The following is a 20902-nucleotide window of genomic DNA, read 5'->3' on the forward strand; positions in this document are numbered from 1 at the left end:
ATCAGAAAATTTGTTTCTCTCTCTCTCTCTCCTCCACCCTTTTTCATTTTTTCTCTCATTCTTCCTCCCTATCTCTCCCCTATCTCTCTCTCTCTCTTTCTCTCTCTTTGCGACACCCAGAGGAAAGGCCATGTGAGGACCAAGTACGTTCCACAAGCCAGTAAATCCATAAACCTGACCTTGGGGGCACCTGTGTGGCTCAGCAGTTGAGTGTCTGCCTTCGGCTCAGGGCGTGATCCCAGTGTCCTGGAATCAAGTTCTGTATTGGGCTCCCTGCGGGGAGCCTGCTTCTTCCTCTGCCTATGTCTCTGCCTCTCTCTCTGTGTCTCTCATGAATAAATAAATAAATCTTAAAAAAAAAAAACTGACCTTGGACTTTCTATCGTCCAGAACTGGGAAAAAATAAAATTTCTATTTTTTAAGCCACAATTGGGTGATAGTTAATGGCAGCAGCAGCCAACCAATACAATATCCATAAGACTGTGGTAGGCTAACTTGTTAGCTTGCAAGTAGAGTAAAATTCATATGCTTCATATTTCTTGACAAGAGGGAAAGCATTAAATCTTTAACTATTAAGTATAATGTTTGCTATAAGATTTTGGTAGACTTTTTTTTTAAAGATTTTATTTATCTATTCATGAGAGACACAGAGAGGCAGAGACACAGGCAGAGGGAGAAGCAAACTCCCTGCAGAGAGCCCGATGTGGGACTAGATCCCAGGACTCCAGGATCATGCCCTGGGTTGAAAGCAGGTGCTAAACCGCTGAGCCACCTGGGCTGCCCTTGGTAGACATTTTTTTCATAATAAATTTATTTTTTATTGTTGTTCAATTTACCAACATACAGAATAACACCCAGTGCTCATCCCGTCAAGTGCCCCCCTCAGTGCCCGTCACCCACTCACTCTCACCCCCCACCCTCCTCCCCTTCCACCACCCCTAGTTCGTTTCCCAGAGTTTTTTAATCAAATTGAGGAATTCTCTATTTTCAATTTGCTAACAGTTTTTAACATAATTGGGTGTTGCGTTTTTGTCAAATGCTTTGTCTGCATCTGCTGATGTGGTCATTTGTTCCCCTTTATTCTGCTAATATCGAGAATTATATTGATTGATTTTTGAATATTAAAACAATCTGGCATTACTGGAATAAACCTTACTTAGTCATGATGTCACATAAATATGTATGCATCGCTGTACACATTTTACTAATATTTGGTTAAAGAATCTTAAAGGATCTTTTTTTTTTTTTTTTGGTTAAGGAATCTATGTTCATGAGGGATATTGGTCCATTACGTTTTTTTATACTGTCTTTTTCTGGTTTTGGTATTAGGGTACTAATACTGACCTCATAAAATCAGTTAGAGAGTTTTCTCACCTTCTTTGTTGTGTGGATAAGTTTATATTAGTCAGCTCAGGCTGCCATAACAAAATATCATAGTGGCTCAAAAAATGGAAATTAATTTTCTCACATTTCTGGAGATTGGAAGTCCAAAATCAAGGTGCCAGCATGGTCAGTTTCTGCAGGTTCTGAGAACTCTCTTCCTGGCTTGCAGATGTCTATGTCTCCTCTGCATCCTCCCAAGGCAGAGAAAGAGAGATAGGATCTATGGTGTCTCTTGTTATAAGGACACTAATCCCATCCTGGGGCCCCACCCTCATGACCTCATTTAAACCTAATTACCTCTCAAAGATCCCATCCCCAAATACCAAATACCAAATACCAATATTAGGGCTCAGGGTTTCAACATATGGATGGGGTTGGGGGGTACAATTCAGTCCTTTGAAGCATTTGAGTAGAATTGGTATTATTTCATTCTTAAATGCTTGAGAGAATTTACCAATGAAACCACCTGAACCTGGAGTTTTCTTTATGCAAATATTTTAATTACAAATTCAATTTCTTTACTAGATACAGAGCTATTAACATTTTTCTATTTTATTCTTGAATCAGCTATGCAATTTGATTATTTCAAGAAATGATTCCATTTAATCTAAATTGTTAAGTTTATTGGGACAAAGTTATTCATATTTTCTTATTATCTTTTTAATATCTTTAAGATCTACAGTATGTTCTCACTTCATTCCTGAGATTAGTCATTTGTATTTATTTCCTTAATGAATCTGGCTAGAAGTTTTATTGTAGTTTTTGACAGGCGATTTATTTCTGTCATCTGTTTTTGACTTCACTGATTTCTGCTTTTATCTTTATTCTTTTTTCACTTCTACTTACTCTGTGCTTGCTTTGCTTTGTTTTCCAGCTTCTTTAAAAAAATTTTTTTTTAATTTGAGAGAGAGAGAAGGAGGCGCTGGGAAGAGGGAGAGAGAAATCCAAGTAGGCTCCACACTGAGAGTGGAGCCTGATGCAGGGCTCCATCTTAGGACCCTGAGGTCAGCCCTGAGCCAAAATCAAGAGTCCAACGTTCAACCAACTATGTGCCCAGGTGCCCCTGTTTTCTATCTTCTTAGGTGGGACCTTACATAATTGATTTCAGACATTTCTTTTTCCCTTTTTTCTTCTTTTTTCCTAATATAAACGTTTAGAGCCATAAACTGCCCTCTAAGAACCGCATTAGCTATCTCCCACAGATTTCGATATGGTGTATTTTTTATTACTCATGGAAGTATTTTGTAATTCCTCCATGATTTCTTCTTTAATTTATGATCCTTTAGAAAAATGCTCAACTTCTAAATCTTTATAGTTTTGTATTTATTGTTGATTTTTTTTTAAAGATTTTAGTTATTTAGTTGAGAGGGAGAGAGAGCACGAGCAGGGGGTGGGGCAGAGGGAGAGGGAGAAGCAGACTCCCCACTAAAGTGAGGCTTGATCCCAGGACCCTAAGATCATGATCTGAGCCGAAGGCAGATGCTTAATGGATTCAGCCACACAGGCACCCCTTGTTATTGATTTCTAATTTGGCTTTATAGTGGTCAAAAAGCATATCCTATATACCTCCCATCCTTTTAAATTTATTAAGACTTATTTTATGGCCAAGAACATTTCCATCCTGTACAACATACTTGGTGTGCTTGAAAAGAATGTACATTCTACGGTTGTTGGAGATAGTATTCTATAAATATCAATTAGGTCAAGGTGGTCACTATTTCAAACTCAACTCTGATTTTTGCTTCTGTTTTCCTTGCCTAGACCAGGGGACTGAAAACAAAAGCAAAATTTGAGCTGCTTGTGAGCATTACATAAATATGTAAAAATGTATAAAGTTTGGTACATGCAATTTTAAAAAAATGCCAATTACCTTTCTCTTGTGGCCCCTGCGCCCTATGCCAGCTTTATCCTGAGGTCTGATAATCCGTCAAAATGAATTTAATGAATAGACAGAGCTCCAAAAATGGAGGTATGCTCTTCCTGGCCCCTGTTCCCTCACCCCAGCCATCAGAATCTGACCTCACTAGCCTTTGATAAGTGATCCTTTCTTATAGCCTGGCTGCGTTAGAAAATACTTGAGTAGAGTATCAGAGGATACATCAGAAACCTGGGGCCAGAGAGCCTCAGCACTGTGAGTTGCAGGTGCCATAAACACCTTAATTCTATATCTTATTTCCATGACAGATATCACTAAGCCCTAGCACTCCCTTCCTCTCAGAATCTGTGGGTGGTCCCCAGTAGCCACTCCCTCCTCCTTTTACTAATCTGTTATTAAAATAGATCGGCTCCACCCTTAGCTGGACAGGTGGCCTGCAAACAAGGGCTACATCACTTCCCTACCTCTTCTGCAAGAAGGTGTGGCTGTGTAACTAAGGTCTGCCCAATGGAAGTGGAGAAAAGGGATGTGTGCAAGTTTCTTATAATGCTTTTACAGTGAAGAGTTATGAGCTCCCCTTGCCTTCCTCTGGCTAGAATGCAGATGAGGTATTGGTGAGCTGTCATCTTGGAACATCAAGATAGAAGAAGTTTGAATCCTTGGCAACTTTGGGAGCGAGGGACACAAGGCAGTCTCACCTCCCCCAGGTGACCTACTGTCAAATACACTTCAGTCTTATTTAAGTCACTATATTTTGGGTTCTCTTTGCTGCAGTGGTCTAACCTGAATTCTGACTGATTATAAAGCCTTCCCACCTCAGAGATGCAGTCAGCCTCCACCAACAGATTAGCATTTCATTCAGGAGACCTATTTGTCATCCTGATTTAAGCTGTAGATCCCAGGTGGGTAGACTGTCACCTCTCTGAGACCAGGAGCAATAGTTGCCTTGTTCACCACTAAATGTCTGGTATCCAGCTCAGTGCTGAGTCTCAGCAGGGGCTTAATAGATATATGCTGAACAAATATATGAATAAATAAACCTTGTCCTTCGCAAGATGTAACGTTAGCCAGACCACCATCCTTTGGAGTTAGAATGACTGTAGTAACTATATCACCTTATTCCCTCTATGACAAAGCATAAGGAGAAATTTTTTGAAGTTTCATGACCAAAACAATCTGCATTTCTCCTAAGCAAAATGTCCCAAGATTCAGAAATGTTAGGCTACTGCTAAAGTTAAAATGTATTGTTCTTTGGCTGCCAGGAAACTGAGACTTGGCCTTGGACTCCATCACTGCAAATGTATAGCACCTGTAGTAGATGCAATGTTGTGCTGAGCAGATCCTACCTCCAGGGCTCAGACATCCATTCTCCTAGCTGCTCAGTGTTATGGACTAGCTGCTCACAAATGAATCTTTCCCTAGGATTTTCAGATAAAATACAGAACACTCAGTTAAATTAGAATTTCAGATGAACAACATATCCTTTAAAATAAAACAAGTATAAGTATGTCCCATGTGATATACTTGGGACATACTTACACTAAAAAGGTGTTGTTGGTAATCTGAAATTTGAATTTCACTGGGCATCTTTTATATTTATTTGCTCAACTTAACAATTCTACCCTTGGCCAAAGAGATAAGGCTTGTCCAAGGTCACACCATTCCTCCTAGTAGCTCACACCCATGTGGGAGTGGAACAGCCTGGCCTTGCCCCAATTCCATTTTCACTCCACTTCCTGTTATAGTGATTGAATCCTGGCCCAGCTTCTACTCTTGTCCCATCCTGCTATTTGCCCTTTCCTTCCATAAGCATGGTCCCAAGAGCATCTCTTGAGCTAATGTCCCCAGACCCTGTTTCACGAGGAGCCAGGCCTAAGAGGGTACCTTTCAGCTACAACCTTCCCCCCTAGTTTTTTCTCCTTTACCCCCTTTTCCCTTTATCTGTGCTTCCTAATTACTATATATATATATATATATATATATGTATATATTTTGCATGAGAGATAAGCATAAAGAACTGGAGAAGGAATCCCAGGTCTTACCCTGTCTCTACGAATACCACCTGTAATGGAAGTAAGTCACATAACATCTCTAAAGCATCTACCTAAACAGCAAGGTTTGCAAGATTTGCCTTACAGACCTTCTGCACAAAGGACTGGATGTTGGAGGGCTCTGCACAGGTAAAGTTCTTTACAACTCTAGTTTGTGCTGTGGTTCCGGATGGACCTGAACCCCAAACTCACTGACTCCTTAGTGACAGTCTTCGGGAGGAGGAAAATCTCCCTGCATTCCTATGAGACAGAAGCTACCATTCTGCCTGTGATGGGCATCCCCTGGTTGGTGTGAGGATGCCTTCTGTGCATCTTTACTGCATGACTGTCTCTCTACACTAATCCTGTACTTTTGTGCTGATATCCTGGTAGGTCTTAAGAGATCATTGAAATGAGTAAGGAAGAGATGCCTCAGCTCCCTGGAAAAGGAGGAAAGGTGCCGAGCTTCCTTTTAAACCGCAGAGCCAAGCGCCCACCTGGAAAGCAAAGGGCACTTAAGGATGGTAGACATGAGCTAAAGGTGTCCCCAGAGAGCTGGCTAATGGAAGAATTATGCAAAAAGGCACTCGGGAGAGGATAGTGGTAGTGGTGCCAGCAAGTTGCCATCTGGGCAGTTCTGACACTCCCCAACCCAAGACACAGGCAACACCAGTATTGCAGGCTGCCCAGGCTTGAACTCTGATGGCCTCAGCCTTGGCCACACATAGAACACTGGGTGGGGGAGGGCAGCAATAAATCTCTTCAAATGGAGCAGGGAGCAGTGCTTTTGAAAGCTCCCCATGTGAGCCCCATGTGCAGCCTTGGGTGTGGGTGTAGGCATCACCCCCGACCAGCTCTGCTGCCTGGGCCAAGTCACTTCACTTCTTAATCTTACTTTTCTCGTTGCTAACAGAGGAGAATGCCCACCTGCTATAGCTGAATTGAGGTGCTCTGGAAAGATGTTGAAGTCCTAACCGCTGTGAATGCAGCCATATTTAGAACTGAAGTCTTTACAGATATAATTAAGTTAAGATGAGGTCATGAGGGTGGATCCCTAATCCCAATATGACCAGTGTCCTTATAAAACGACACTATTGGACACTGCTATTCACAGGAAGAATGCCATATGAAGATTGGTGTTTTGCTGCCACGAGCCCAGGAACCATCAGAAGCTGGGAGAGGAGCCCAGACCAGACCCTTCCTTAGTGCCATCAGAGGGAATGTGGCCTTGCTGACACCTTGACCTTGACATCTGGCTTCCAAGAACGGTGAGACAATAAATTTCTATTGTTCGAGCCACCCAGTTTGTGGTACTTGGTTGTGACAGCCTTAGCCAAACTAATACACCACCCTAAAGGAATTTTTTAAGACTTGAGAATAAAATACATAAAACCTCTGACATTAACATATGCACTCAGTAAATTATGATGACAATATTATTGTGCTTTTCAAGTCTTTATTTCTTTATATACTGTGGCTGTGTGGCCATGGATAAATTCTATCACCTCTCTGTGCCTCAGGTTTTTTATCTGTAGAGGGGTCCTGGCAAAAGCACTTATGTTGTAGGATTATTGTGAGATAAAATACACTCAAGTGTGGCTTGCACTTAGAACAGTGCCTGGCACATATCAAGTTCTCTGCAAAAAGCATCCTTGTGATGATGATACACAGTGAGAGGGAGGGACTAGATAATCCCTCTAGAAACATTTCCAACTAGAAACCCAATCAACAACTCTTTTCAACATGCTCAAACAAATAACAAAACTTCTCTGCAAGTTGGTTACAGAGTAAAACTTGTGGGGGAGGTCATTTGGGAAGTCCAAAGAGAAAAGTCCAGGCCCAGGGAGTCCTCAGGTGCTTCTGACACGGCCTCCTGGGCTTCATCTCTCTGAGCTGACAACTGCTGCCTGGTCTGGAGTTTGTCCTGTGATGGGTCCTCACTCTGTGGAGCACGGTTGTTAGAGCTCATGGGATAATCAAGCCCTAGTCGGTCTTAGTGTGAGGGACCACGGGGTGCCCAGGGCATAGACAGATGGCTCTGAGGAGCTGTGACCTGGGGTGAGACCCCAAGCTCCCAGAGGAGCCAAGGAGGGCAGGGGTCTGTGATATCACCCTGCCCACTGCACAAACAAGCCAAGGGGGCACCGGGGACAGTGAAGGTGACAGTGACAACATCTGAGTCTTGCTGTGATTGGATAAGTGGTCCAGCACATACATACTAAGCTTGGGAGGCTAGGAGGATAAATCTGCCCTTTTTTATTGATGCTTTCGCCTTGTCCTCCCAGAGAAATCTGATTATCTGGGCTATGCTGGCAGACGTCAAAATGAAATGTTTGCTTCCAGGTCCCTACTTGGGGGGGTGACTGGAACCGGATCCTGCCTTCCTGTCAACAAACCATCATTAATCCCCTTCTCTTACAGTCGATATCTGATGTCACTTTTTCTGGTTTATGTGGCTCAATGACCTTCCTTTATTTTGTTCTAATAAAGACGGCTCCAATGGGGCCGAGCCTGCCGCAAGTCCTTTAATTCAGAGGGTGTTAAATCAGAGGGAGACTTCTGGGACAGCCAGGAACTCCTGGGGTCAGCTTTGTGGGGCTCTGGTCACCTGCTGCTCTGGCCACAGTTGCATCGTGTTTCTGTGGTTGTGACGTGGTCCTTGCTTCTCCCCTGGATGGGAGTATCTTACCTTCTCTTGGTAAGTGTGCCTTCCAGAATGTTCCAGCTCAGCTGTCCCAAAGGGGCATCCTAGACTCCAGGATTATGGCTTCTATAGGTGCCCTTGCTGCACCTACACACACACAAGCACACATGCACACACACATACGCACACGTGCACAGAGTCTGCCCTAGCTTCACCAATTCTGTCTCCCCAAGCCAGAAGCTTCCTACTGTAATGACTAAGACACAGAAGTTCTCAAACCTGATTATGTATTAGTATCACCAGGGGAACTTTAAAAAAAATACAGATGTCTGGAGAAAAACTTTACCAAGCACTTTACCAAAGAGGCTACCTAAGTGGACAATAAATATGTCCGGGTGCTCAGCTTCCCTAGCCATCAGGGAAATGCGGAACAAACCACAGTGGGATTCCACTGCACACCCCACAGGCTGCCTCAAGTGAAGAGGACAGATGATACCAAGTCCTAGCCGGGTGTGAAGACACCAGAATCCTCATACACTGCTGGTGGGAGTATAAGTGGTACAATCATACCAGAAAACTACTTGGCAGTCTCTCAACTAAGTGGCATACATGCCTCCTGACCCGGCACTTGCCTAGGTGTGTACCCACAGAGAGGCATGCATAGCTCCACCAAAAACACATGCAAACATGTTCATAGCAGCATTCTGCACAGTAAGCCAACCCAGAAATGATTCCTCTGCCCATCAATCAGAGAACTGATAGAGTTGGCACATTCACACAATGAGATTCTAGAGCACAATGCGATGAACAAATGTAATGACAGGCAAAGCGTGGATGCCTCCCACAAACACAACGCTCTTGAATGAGGCCAGACATGCAAAAATGTACGTACCTTTGTATTCCATTTACATGACGTTCGCAAACAAGCAAAACCAATCTCAGACATCAGAAGTGGGGCTATTGGTTAACTTTAGGGGGAGACTGCGAGGGGGCACATGGAGGATTCCCAGTAGCCGGCAATGCTTCGTTTCTTGAGCCAGGTGCTAGTTATATGAGCATATTAGTTTTGTGAATGTTTGTCAAGTGTGTGTATTTAGGATTTATAGACTTTTCTAGAAAGATGTTATTCAATAAACAGACTTAAAAAAATACCAGAGGCACCTGGGGGGCTCAGTCAGTTAAGGGTCTGACTTTGGCTCAAGTCATGATCTTGGTGTTCTGGGACTGCATTGCATTGGGCTCCCTGCCCAGCAGGAAGTCTGTTTCTCCCTCTGCCCCTTCCCCCCACTCGTGCACTCTCACTCCTCTCTCTCAAACAAATAAATAAAATCTTAAAAACAAAACAAAACAAAAACCAATACCCAGACTCTACCTTTAGAGATTCTCATTCAATTAGTCTGGGCTTCAGCCTGGCATGGGTATTTTAAAGTTCGAACATACAGCCAGGCCAGAGAATCCTGGATTTTGAGGGTGGGGGTTTGGAGTCATAGGCAGTAAGCTCAGAAGACTAGTTCTTCCACAAATGTGCTTGTGTGAGTTGTGGAGTCTATCTGGATCTGTGGTGGTGCCTCAGTTTCCCCTAGGGTAACATGAATGAGTGGGACAAAAGAGCCTATGTTCTGTGCATTCAGGAGGTGCCACTATGGACCTCTGAAGAACTGTTACAGCTACAGCCATGTCCCCCATCCCCATCCCACATCCAGGAGTACTGTATGTCAAGGCAGAGCCATTTCAGCTGATGGAACCAGAGTAGGTCCCCTCGGGCCTGGAAGTCTCTATGCTCCATGGAGGTCAAATGGTGCCTCAGCTGAAGTTCAAGTAAGAGAAGGGAGCACATACTGATTTTATAAGCCCGACTTCCCTGCCTGTCCTTTCCTAGCTCTCCTGCCTAGGAAACTAGGTGAGGCAAAGAACACATGAGGGAATGCCAGCTTTCCCCTCTGCCCAGGGATCTTTCTCAGCCCTTGATTCTTAGCACCCTAGGCCAAACCCCAAAGACCTTCAGTTCTGGATTTGCTCTGCTGGCTGGGGATGGGGCTGCGGGGAAGACATGCATTCTTCACTTCCCACCCACGTCCAGGGGTCAAGGACTGTACCCAGGTGGAGACCCTGGAACCCCACAGGTTTAACTGGACTGTTCTAGCTCCATGAAGCAAGCAGAAATGTTGCCAAGGGAAGCCAGTATGCAGATGTTGCAGAGCTATTCTGCATCCCCCTAGCAGGGAATGAGGCAGGGGGCCAAGCTCAAAAGTTTCCTGCCCCCTCTGAGTTCTCTGAGGATTTTGCTCCAACATTAGTCATCGGGATGTTTAAGAAAATGACAGCTCGGCTCCCAGATAGGGGAGTGGGGGACGACTGCCAATCAGCCGATAGAGCAGATGTCTGGGAGGTGAGCCCTTCCTATTTACCTTCTCCGGAGGAAGTGTGGGTGGTGGTCAGAGACCTTAACACTGCCCCAGGTCCGCCCCTGACGCTGGGGAGGGCCCAGGGTGAAAGCAAGTCATTGCCTTTGGTGACCCGCCATGCATAATCTTCCTCAAGTCCTCAACGCAGCCCACAAGCAAATGTATTCTTTTTGTTGAAGTTAAGGGAAAATCCATTGTACAATTTCAGCTGCAAAGCATGGCTCTGAGAGACAAGGGAAGCTGTGTCCTGCCATGGCCAGAAGAGGAGAAGCACTTATCAGCTGTGAGAAGAAAATGTCATCCGCCCTCCAAATGCCATGTGGAGTTGTGTTATTACCCCTGGATCTCAGGGGTTTCTGAGTTTAAAAACTGAAGGCCTTTGTGAAGACCTGGTAGAGACAAACACATACTTCCAGAAGGTCAGCAAATGCTTTGCTGGAAAAGAGACTACTAGGGACCAGGTACAGAGAGAGCGACACACGAAGTGACAACAACTGACAGGCACACACACGCCCAATAAGAAGTGAAGATAAGGAGAGCCCTTCGAAGCAGAGAGAGAGGGAGCAACAGCATCCTGTGCCCACAGAGCAAGTTATAAATACACGGGGAAGGATGACAGAGTCATTCACAGCACAGGGAAACAGATGACCACTTCTCCAGCACTCGGATCCCCTGGCCGCACCCCCTGCGGGGCCCACTGGCCCAGAGCCTTTTGCTTCTCCTCTCCCTTGCTCCAGACCCCTGTCCTGGTAGCTGTGCTAGGGTATGATGAGTAATTCTCCAAATCCCTGTGAATTTTGCACGCAGACCCACTTGGCTGGGGTTGACGCTTCTTAACCATCAGAACTGAGGTGCGTGGGGCTAAGTCCATGTGGGGAGGGAGATGAGAACAGCAGCGCTGACTGGGTGATGGTCCCCGAGGTCCCAAGGGCAGAACCACAATCCCCCCTAAATCCCTGAATTGGACAACCCTGCTGGGTTTGGGAGAGGGGACGCTGGTGCAACTACAGTTCCTAAATGTGGGACTAGACGTGCAAGTCATGGTGAGAGAGAACAGGAGACTCTTCTAGCTGGTTGGAGATGGAGATGGGGGAGCGGGGCTTGAGGACTGGCAGTAAGAGAGAAGACGTATTTCTCCTGAATCCACAGCTTGGCCTATGGAGGCGTGTCTCTGGGGCCCCAGGGGATAGCCGCCTCCCAGGCTAAAATTCTCTTGAAGTATCTTGGCACCTAAGAGGGTGTTTTCAGCTGTCAGTACTGGAATATCTAATTAAACTAATACTTTGCACAACAAAAATTAGAGACAGGCCATTTCAGAGGTAGTTACAGGCAGTCCCTGGGTTGAGCTCAGATTCAAGGAGAAGAGGACACAGACCCCATGTCTTGGTGGAGTAATGTGAACAAATGTAAGAAGCAAAATAAACAAACAAATGTGAAAGTAAATATCTCTTGTCTTAGACAAGTGAATTTCGGGGTGGTCTTCTCATACAACATCATTGTGATGATGCCCTACTGAGACACCTTCCAAACCACATCCTGCGGAGGGAGTCAGCCACTATTGCAAGGTTGGCCTAGTCTAGAGGCAAAGGCACTATAGAAAGGACATTCGAGGGGACCTCCCTGCCTCCTGTGGTCTTTCCCCCATGGATCACCTACTAGACTGAAGGAGCCCACAGGAGTACCCCCCCCCCCGTCAGCTCCCATCCACCTTCATGCTGTGGCAACTTTCCTGCCCTATCTGCTATTTTCAGACTCCTTATTACTGCCAAAGCTGCACACTCTCTGGCGGGGCCTCCTCATTTGTTGCTCACAAAGCCTCCTCTGCAGACCTTCCTTTCTTAAAAATTCCTATTTATTCTCTCTTTGTACAACATGGGTTTCACAGCAGCTTCCCCAAGCCAGAGGCCCGCTCTGTTGGAAGTTCCACAGGCCAGCCAATTTGGCGAGGAAGGGCACGTTGTCTCCTGCCTTTTTTCCAGGTGGCTCTGACACTTGTAATCTTTCATCCATCAGCCTTCTCCGGATGGCTCTCCACACCTTGTCTGCCCCCCATTCCAGCTTCTGTGCTCGTTAAGTGGTTTGGATTCTGGTCTCTATGTCTTGCCCATTATGGAGCTCTATTATGCCCTGGATTCCAGGAATCCACATTCAGTCAACACCTGAGTCTTACCTATTGGCCATGTCCCTGGCACAGTGCTAGGCACAAGGGCACACAGTCCCAGGCCTGTCCTAGAGGGGTGCGCATGTGAAATTGTGAGGCATGGGTAGAAGGGAAGATGTACCATACAATGTTATTATGGGGGGTCTTCATATTCCAAAAGATGTTTTTTGTAGCATCTGCTTGGTGCAGAGTGGTGTGCTGGGCACTGGGGAAACAGCAGTGGTCAAAGCAGATCAAGTCCCTGCCCTTGAGAGCTTCAGCCAGAAGTTTTTATAGAATTCTTTTGAGTATAGTGTGATCCAATAAGGAGAGTTACATTTCCCTGAGGGGGTTTGGAGGTGCATATAGTGGATGTTGGTGTTCTCAGGACTCACTGTCCCAGTTTGTGCCAAGAGATCCCACTGATAGCACCTGTGGGTTGGCCTGGGGCTTTCACCTGGCATGTGTGATGGGCCTCAACTGCCAGGGCCTTATTAGGGCAGTAGCGGGCAGTGCTGTGTGGGAGGTGGGGGGGTGAATTTCCTGGCCTCCTCGCCTTCAGGTGGGACCACTACTGTGGCCTATTCTACACATGGCCAAGAGGACCTCAGTGCAATGGAGACCCATTTCTCCTTAGTGGTAGTTGCTCACTAACACCCAACAATGGCTCTCTCCCCACCCCTGGGTCACTGCCCCATGCCCCTGCTGGCACTTCCTGAGCTCCCCTCCCAAATAAACTAATGGCATCCAAACCCTTGTTCTAGGGTCCACTTTGGGTAGAGCCCTGAATAAACATAACAAGTAGTAGTGGTAATAGCACAGTGAGAGCTCACAATATGCCAGGTCTCTCTTGAGTTGCTTGACTTGCATGATGCATTCAGTTTCTACAATGGCTAAAGATTGCAACTATTTCCACTTTGAGAAAGAGAACATAGAATCACTAGGGGGAAGCTGGCACAGAAGACCTTTGGCCAAAATCCAGGATTCCAGGCCCAGCTTTGGACCAAGCTGGTCAGTATATAGGGCTAGAGCCTCAGTTTCCCCTCCCTTCGCCATTGTATGGTGCCTTGTCTGCCCTCCTCACAGGCCTTGTAGAGCTATTATAAAGGGGTTATAAAGCTTCAACAGCATAAAGGGCATGAAAAGCCTTAGGAGAGAATGAAGCTCAGTGTGAAAAGAAAGGATGAAGAGTGTGCTGATTTCTCCAGGCAGCTGCTCTCAGCTCTCATGATGGGGATTCTATCGAGGTGAGATGAGATAGATCCCTGTTCCTGCCTCTCCCAATTCCCGAAGCAACACCGAGTTCTTCTCCAGAAGTTCTGAGAAGTCCTTCTCCAGAAATGCTCCACTCTTCTCTAATGTCCTAGTCTTGTGTTTGAAATTTCCCCTGCATGGGGTGCCTGGGTGGCTCAATTTGTTAAGCTAAAGACTCTTAATTTGGGCTCAAGTCATAATCTCAGGGTCCTGAGATGGAGCCCCATGTCAGGATCCACACTTATTGGGGAGTCTGCCTGAGATTCTCTCTCTCCTTCCCCCTCTGCTCCTCCCTGTGATTGTGCCCTCTCTCTCTCTCTCTCTCATAAATAAATTAAACCTTTACAAAAAATTAATAAGCTAAAATAAAATCTCTCCAACAGACTGGGCTCCCTGAGGACAGGACTGTGTCTCCCCCTCCCAACAATCCCAATATTAGTCGTGAGCATGGGCAGCTGTAGCAGAAAACTTAGGTTGGACAATCCCATGTCAGATCTGGGAACTTTTTTTTTTTATTTATTTATGATAGTCACAGAGAGAGAGAGAGAGGCAGAGACACAGGCAGAGGGAGAAGCAGGCTCCATGCACCGGGAGCCCGATATGGGATTCGATCCCGGGTCTCCAGGATCGCGCCCTGGGCCAAAGGCACGCGCCAAACCGCTGCGCCACCCAGGGATCCCAGATCCAGATCCGGGAACTTTGAGCAGCTCTGGGAACTGGAGAATACGGAGGTTGGGATCTTGACCCGGACTGATGAGGAGCAGAGTCCAAGTGTTAACTGAGGATGTCCTAATTCTGTTTGTGTAACTTTCCACTTGACTTATTTATAGGTATCCACACTGAGTGAGTTACTGGCTGTGGTTCAGGCACATCTAGGGATCTCCGTGGGGGCAGGGGCTGGGGGAGCAAAAAGAGGGGTGGGGCAGAGAAGGAAAGAGAGGAGGGTCTCCAGGACAGTGGCTAAGGAACTGTGCCCTGGACCCCCCAGTTCCCAGGCTCCCACAAGAGCTATATGGGCCAAGTTGTGCCATTTTGCATGATGTTTTTATAAAGAAGGTTTTGGTACAAGATATATTTCTGGAGGATGAAATTCAATTTTGCCTGGAGGCCTGGCCTGGCCCAAATCAGAAGTGGGTAAGACATGTTTCTGGCTACAGGCCTTACTTCTCTAGGCCCTCCACTGCAGGGTCTAGCCTGCCTGTTCTCCATGCCCTATGTTTTCCAACCTCAGCGCCCTGTTCTGTTAGTCTGTGCCACCTTATGCTAATGCTGAGTCTTCCAGATAATCACCTGCTGGTGAGACCATTCCTTAATTGGATCAATCCCGGGGAAGCTCTCACTGAGCTTCTTCACAAGACCCTGTCCTGAGCAGCTCATGCACACTAACTCGTACCCACCTAATAGTGGTTGTAACCCCATTTTAAAGATTCTGAAACTGAAGAACAGGGAAAGGAAGTGATTTGCCCAAGGTCACACAGCTACCAGTGGCAGAGGATACTTGCACCAGGCTGTCTGCTCCTGGTGGTAACAGGGGATTCAGAGTCTTCCTACCACCTGCCACCCCAGTAACCACTCTCACCTTTCCTTCCTCCAAGCTCTGAGCATCTTTGGCCATGCTACAACCTTCACTTGTCTCTTAAGCTTACCAGTGGTTGTGTGTGCTCCCTGCTAGCCTGCAGGATCCCTGAGGCCAGGCACTTCCCAGTTGCTGGAGGAGGACCTGTCACATGGGAGCCACTCCATGCATGCTTGTGGGGTGAAAGAAGAAATGGTTGGGTGGTGGTTTGTCCCCTGAGAGGTGGTCTTCTCTGTTTAAACAGGTTTTCCCAGACACAGAGTGAGGCTGCAGACCCAGGGTGTGCCTGCATGTGTGCACGCACGTAGGTATGTGCATGTCTGTATGTGTGTGAGTGCATATGTATGCACACTTAGGTGTGTGCAGGTGTGGGGGTGTTCAGGTGTGCATGCACCTGGGTGGGCAGTGCCAGAGCTATCAGCCTACTGAGCTGGCTGGCCTGAGTCTCATAGCAGCCTAATCATGCCTGACAGATTGATTAGGGGAGAAAGTTGCCACGTCTCTATCGCAACAGACAGGGTGAGCGTGTCTCCACTTAACCTTTCCCTTCACACAGGAAGGAAAGGGGTGTAGACTAGGGCAGTAGACGAGGGACCAGGCAGGGATGGTGAGGATGCCTTGGGGGAGGCAGAGGGAGCAGGAGCAAGCACAGCAGCATGGTGGGAGCCTGGAGAGCAGGATTTGCAGAGCAGGGGCAAGCATTTCCAAGACAGCATTAGAAGACAAGGGAGCTGATGTGACCAGGAGGTGGTCCAAGGGCCCTGCAGAGCCATGGATGATCTCCTTGGGGCTCAGCATTGCCCTCTCTCTCCCAGAGGGCTGGGCAAGTGGGTGCTTAGACAATCTGCAGTCCAAAAGCCCGTCTGGAGGCTCTAAAGCCTGGCTCTTCTGTGCTCAGGAGGGGCCTTCAGAGGCAGCCATTAGCAAGGATGGTGCTGACGGTCACTCTCCCTTCAACTGGGAGCAGAGAGGAGGACAGAGAGATGAAGAGAGCTGCAGAGGAAAGAGGAAGGTCTGTATCTCCACCCTCCTCCACAGGAGGAGATGGTCTAGTGCCAGGAAGGCGCTTTCCTAGGTCAGTTACCCTCCCAGCACCAGCGGCATCTTCCCCTGCTTGGGGTGCAAGCAGGTGGGTGCCCAAGGAAACAGGGTGAGAGTGTGCTCTGTGAGGGCATGGTGGACAACACTCCTGGACCTGTCACTTCTGTCCTGGAGGCCTCCCAGGACAACAGTCAGAGCAGACCTCAGAGAGGGAAGCACCTGCCTCTACCTGGGCCTGAGGCTTTCCCTACAATCCCACGGGGTCACATGATGCCAAGCAGACCATGCTGCCTGGGTGAAGAGGCCCCATCACTTCCAGCAACCGGAGCACTAATGCTCTGAATCATTATATTTTTAAATTGAGAGTCTACTAGCAGACCTTTTATGCCACCAAGACACTTTTTATACTATCATTTTGTAGAACTTCTAAATGTACTGGTTAACCCGGGTGAAAACAAGCAAACAAACAAAAACCTATGTATATAGTAGTATAATTTCAAATATTTTATTTTAGAATGTTTAGGGAGGAGAAAATAAAACTAGAACAGATCCAATGGAATAACAGTGGTTGTCACTGGGGAATTAAGTGTGGCTAATTGTGATTTATACTTCTCTGCATCCCCTCAATTTTATCATTAGAACAATAGGCATTCTTCTCCTAAAAGTAGTAGGCCCAGTTTTCAAGACAAACAGAATCCTGATTTTTAGTAAGCAAAACTTTACACATGGCAAAACATGTAAAAAGTAAAATTAAATTAAAAAGTAATAGTGACTGTGTTTCGAAGCTATGTGTGATTTTTTTTCCTTTTCTTCCATTCCCTCTCCACCACCACTCCCACCCCCCCAAATCAGCCACATTATTAACACTGAGGGTACAGGGTAAGTGTGGACGTGGTGAGGAAGGGGAGAGAGGCATTTCAAACAAATAAGAAAATCATTCCTGCCCTTCTCCCTCACCCTCATCAAGAGGAAAAGGAGGAAGAGAGGAAGATAATTATTGCTTTATCTGATGCTCTGGGTCTGGGTCAGAGGCCTTTGGGAGGACACACCATGAAATCAATGCAACAGTCGGCAGGCCTTGTTAATGGCCTTCCTGAATCTGTTCCCCTCTTTGTGTCTCTGGCAGAACTTTTATTCCCATATTTGGCCTATTCCCAGGGGGCCAGTGCACAGGGCAGATGCCTCATGCCCTTGCTTGGTCCCCAGCGTTGCTCAATGGGGCATTACTGGCATCCAATTACAGGATGAGAAGCATTTCTTCCCTCAGGGACTGTGTGCTCAGGGAGGCCCCAGATGTTAGGACTTCTGAAAACTCTCCTACGTGCCCCCAACCCCCTGAGTGAAGCTGTTATGTCTTGGTTGAGGGTCACTGGAGGCCAACAGCAATGACTTCATTCCCCTTGCCAGTGGTTTAAGGGAAGGCAGGTGTTAGGGGTTGAATTGTGTCTCCAGCAAAAGATATGCTGAAATCCTAACACCCTATACTTGTGAATGTGACCTTGTCTGGAAATAGGGTCTTTGCAAATGACTAAGTTGAGGTTGTTAGTGTAGCTCCTAGTCCAATGTGATGTGTCCTTATAAAAAGGGGGAAATTTGGACATAGCCACAGAATGCACTGAGGGTAGACAATGTGAGCGACAGAGAGAGGACCATGTGAAAATCAGACGGATGTTGCACAAGCCCAGGAAGGGTGGGGGCCACAGGAGCTGGAAGAACAAGGAAGGATCCTTCCCCTACAGGCTTCAGACGGAGTGTGGCTCTGCTGGAAACTTGATTTTAGACTTCTAGTTTCCAGAACTATGAGACAATGTATTTCAAAGCCCCCTAGATTGTGGTCGTTTGTTACAGCAGCCCTAGGAAACTGATACAGCATCTGATCCCATTTGGGCCAATAACATCAGAAGGAAATTTGGCTGGGGGAAATACAAAGAAACACCAAGGAATGAAGGATTTTACTGATGATGATTTTGTTGTGTCTGCCTGTGATGGTGGGGAGTGCTGCAGCCATTTTGTGAAAATAAGACACAAGGTTGATACAATCAACCTATGGTGAAAGAAGATGAAAAGGACCCGGGGCATTGATGATTATGGTTGAGCCTCTGAAACGAGCAGCTCTACTACTTCCTAACCTTGGGACTTCTCACAATGTGATATAATCAATTCACTTATGGTTGCAATCATTTTGAGCTTGATTTTCTGTTTCTTACATTGAAGTGCATCATCCAAGACACAGCATATCATATCAATCAATCAACAGCCTCAGTCTGAGGCCAATGGTGGATGCCATCAGAGAAGCTGGTAACAATTGATGGCTCAGCTTAGAAGTCACCAAACCTTAGTTATCAATATTAGGCCCATGAGCGTGTGCCGCCGGAGAGAAATCTGAGGAAGCAATGGCTTGCGTTTGTCTTAGTCAATCTTAATTTTTCAGGGACAGTCACAGAAATGTAGAGAAGTACAGCCTGCCTGAGCAGGGAGGGAGCTCAGTGCTCAGTTCATACAGGGGTTCTCAAAGCACGGTCTGGGACCTCTGGGGGAACTGTGAGGTCCAAATTATTTTTATAATCAAACTAAGATGTGATCTGCCTTTGCCACTCTTGTTCTCTCTTAAACGTTCAGCAATGTGTTCCAGAGGCTGTGTGAAATGTGATCTCACAGCACACTGCATGCAGAAACAGCTGTCTTCAAAATAAGGCAGACATTAAAGAGATTTCCAAAAATGTACAAGACAGTCACTCTTTTCACAAATTTATTTTGTAAGAAAAAGTTATTTTTCATAAAATATGATTTATGTTAACTAGTGATGGGTTTGCCTTTGCTATTTTAAAATAATAGACATTTTTAAAATTTCTCAGTTGAGGAAAGTAGAAGTAACTCACTAAGTGGAAACTCTGGAGTCTTCGATAGCATACAACAGTGCAAAGGAGTCCTGTGACTGAAGGGTTTGGGGACTGCCGATATAGTGAGCTCATGGTTGACCCAGGGTGAGGAGAGGGGTTTTTTTCTACAGTCTATTCTCTGAGCTCCCTGAGCCCCAGGATACTCATCTGTAAAATGGGCATGAAAATATCCATGTTGGTTCAAAAGAAACAGTGAATATGAGAGCAAATGGTGAAGCAAACTATGATGGGTATGACCAGTCATTCCAGCTGTGCTCTCCTTTGCAGGCACCACTTCTGGGACTACCAGTTGGTTGTGAATGAAAAGCACGGACACAATTATGTTTATGCATACATATATATGTGCACATACACACACACCAGCGAGGTGACTTGCGGCATATATGCTTTTATGTTTACAGTCAGAGATTTCCTTTCATCATAAATGTTTAAGTTTTCTCTGTGTGTGTCTCTGTCTGTCCCTCTCTCACTCTCACACATTATCTCAACGGCTCTTGTGAGGGGCAAAGCTGGCTGAATCTGATTAATAAAAGCACCAATATCCTCACAGCTAGAACAAGCATCAGCCCCAGGTGCTGGTCTGAGAGCCAGCCCTCCTCTCTGGATCACAAATAGGTAACCCCACTTGAGATGAGACAGGCGTTTTGCAGGCCTTTTCTGAGTCTTTCTCTCTCAGCACACAATTAAATAAGCATCATTTCCAGGCACTATTTTGTGAGACAAGTAATAGAGTCTGAAATGATTATTAGATATTTACTGTTGCAAAGCACTGAACTGAGATGTGCTTTAAGAACACTAAACAGTAAACAAGGGAAGGAGGGGAGCCCCTGGAGACAGAGTGGCTGGGACCAACTCTGGGAGATGCAGGCAGTGCTTCAAGCTGTAGCCCTGCTGGCTGTGCCTTGGCAGCGCCAGCGCTGTCCCCAGCCCCTGCCTTTGCAGCAGGGAAAGAGTCTGGCCTGATTCAGAGGACCAGTATGCCAACACCTCCCCCACCCCATGCCAGTATGTGTCCTCAGGCAAGCCCCATCCCCTCCTTTGGTCTATTTCCTCTGCTGTGTCCTGACGGTTGACCAGATGACCTGTATCATTCTGTGGTCCTTGTAGATGAGGTCCCCTGTGGTCATACCACAGGAAGCTGGTGGTCAGGGTGGAGAGGGCAGAGGAACAGGAGTGAATGATGGGAGAGCGTGAGCTCTGGGCCAGAGTCTTGGACTAGGCATTTTCATGCTTCCTGTGATCTTCCCAGCACCCCAGAGAGCTTCCTAAAGTATGTGCATCTGGGGTGGGAGGTGCCAATGACCAGCTCTAGGAGGGACAAATGCCAAGAAAAGGAGGCAAAGATAGAAAGAGAGGCCCTTAGAGGGAGCAGATGGAGGCATCTCTCTCCCCCTCCTCATTCCTCCAGGATGCTCTACCTTGAAGCCCCCTTGGACTTTCACATTTTTTTCCTAAAGCCCCTATGTTCCTAATGCCTGCTCCCCACAACCACTCTTGCCCTTCTACTCTCAGAAACTGTCCTGCCCGCTCCCTCCCTTCTCCCAGCCATTGGTCTGGGCTCTCCAAATGGAAGCTTGTTCCTGGTTCACTCAAAGAGGCTCTCTTGTCCTGGATGTTTGGGCACACCTAGTCCTCTGCTCTTACCAACTCTTT

This window comes from Nyctereutes procyonoides, unplaced genomic scaffold, assembly GCF_905146905.1.
Source record: "Nyctereutes procyonoides isolate TBG_1078 unplaced genomic scaffold, NYPRO_anot_genome, whole genome shotgun sequence".
Taxonomy (NCBI): domain Eukaryota; kingdom Metazoa; phylum Chordata; class Mammalia; order Carnivora; family Canidae; genus Nyctereutes; species Nyctereutes procyonoides.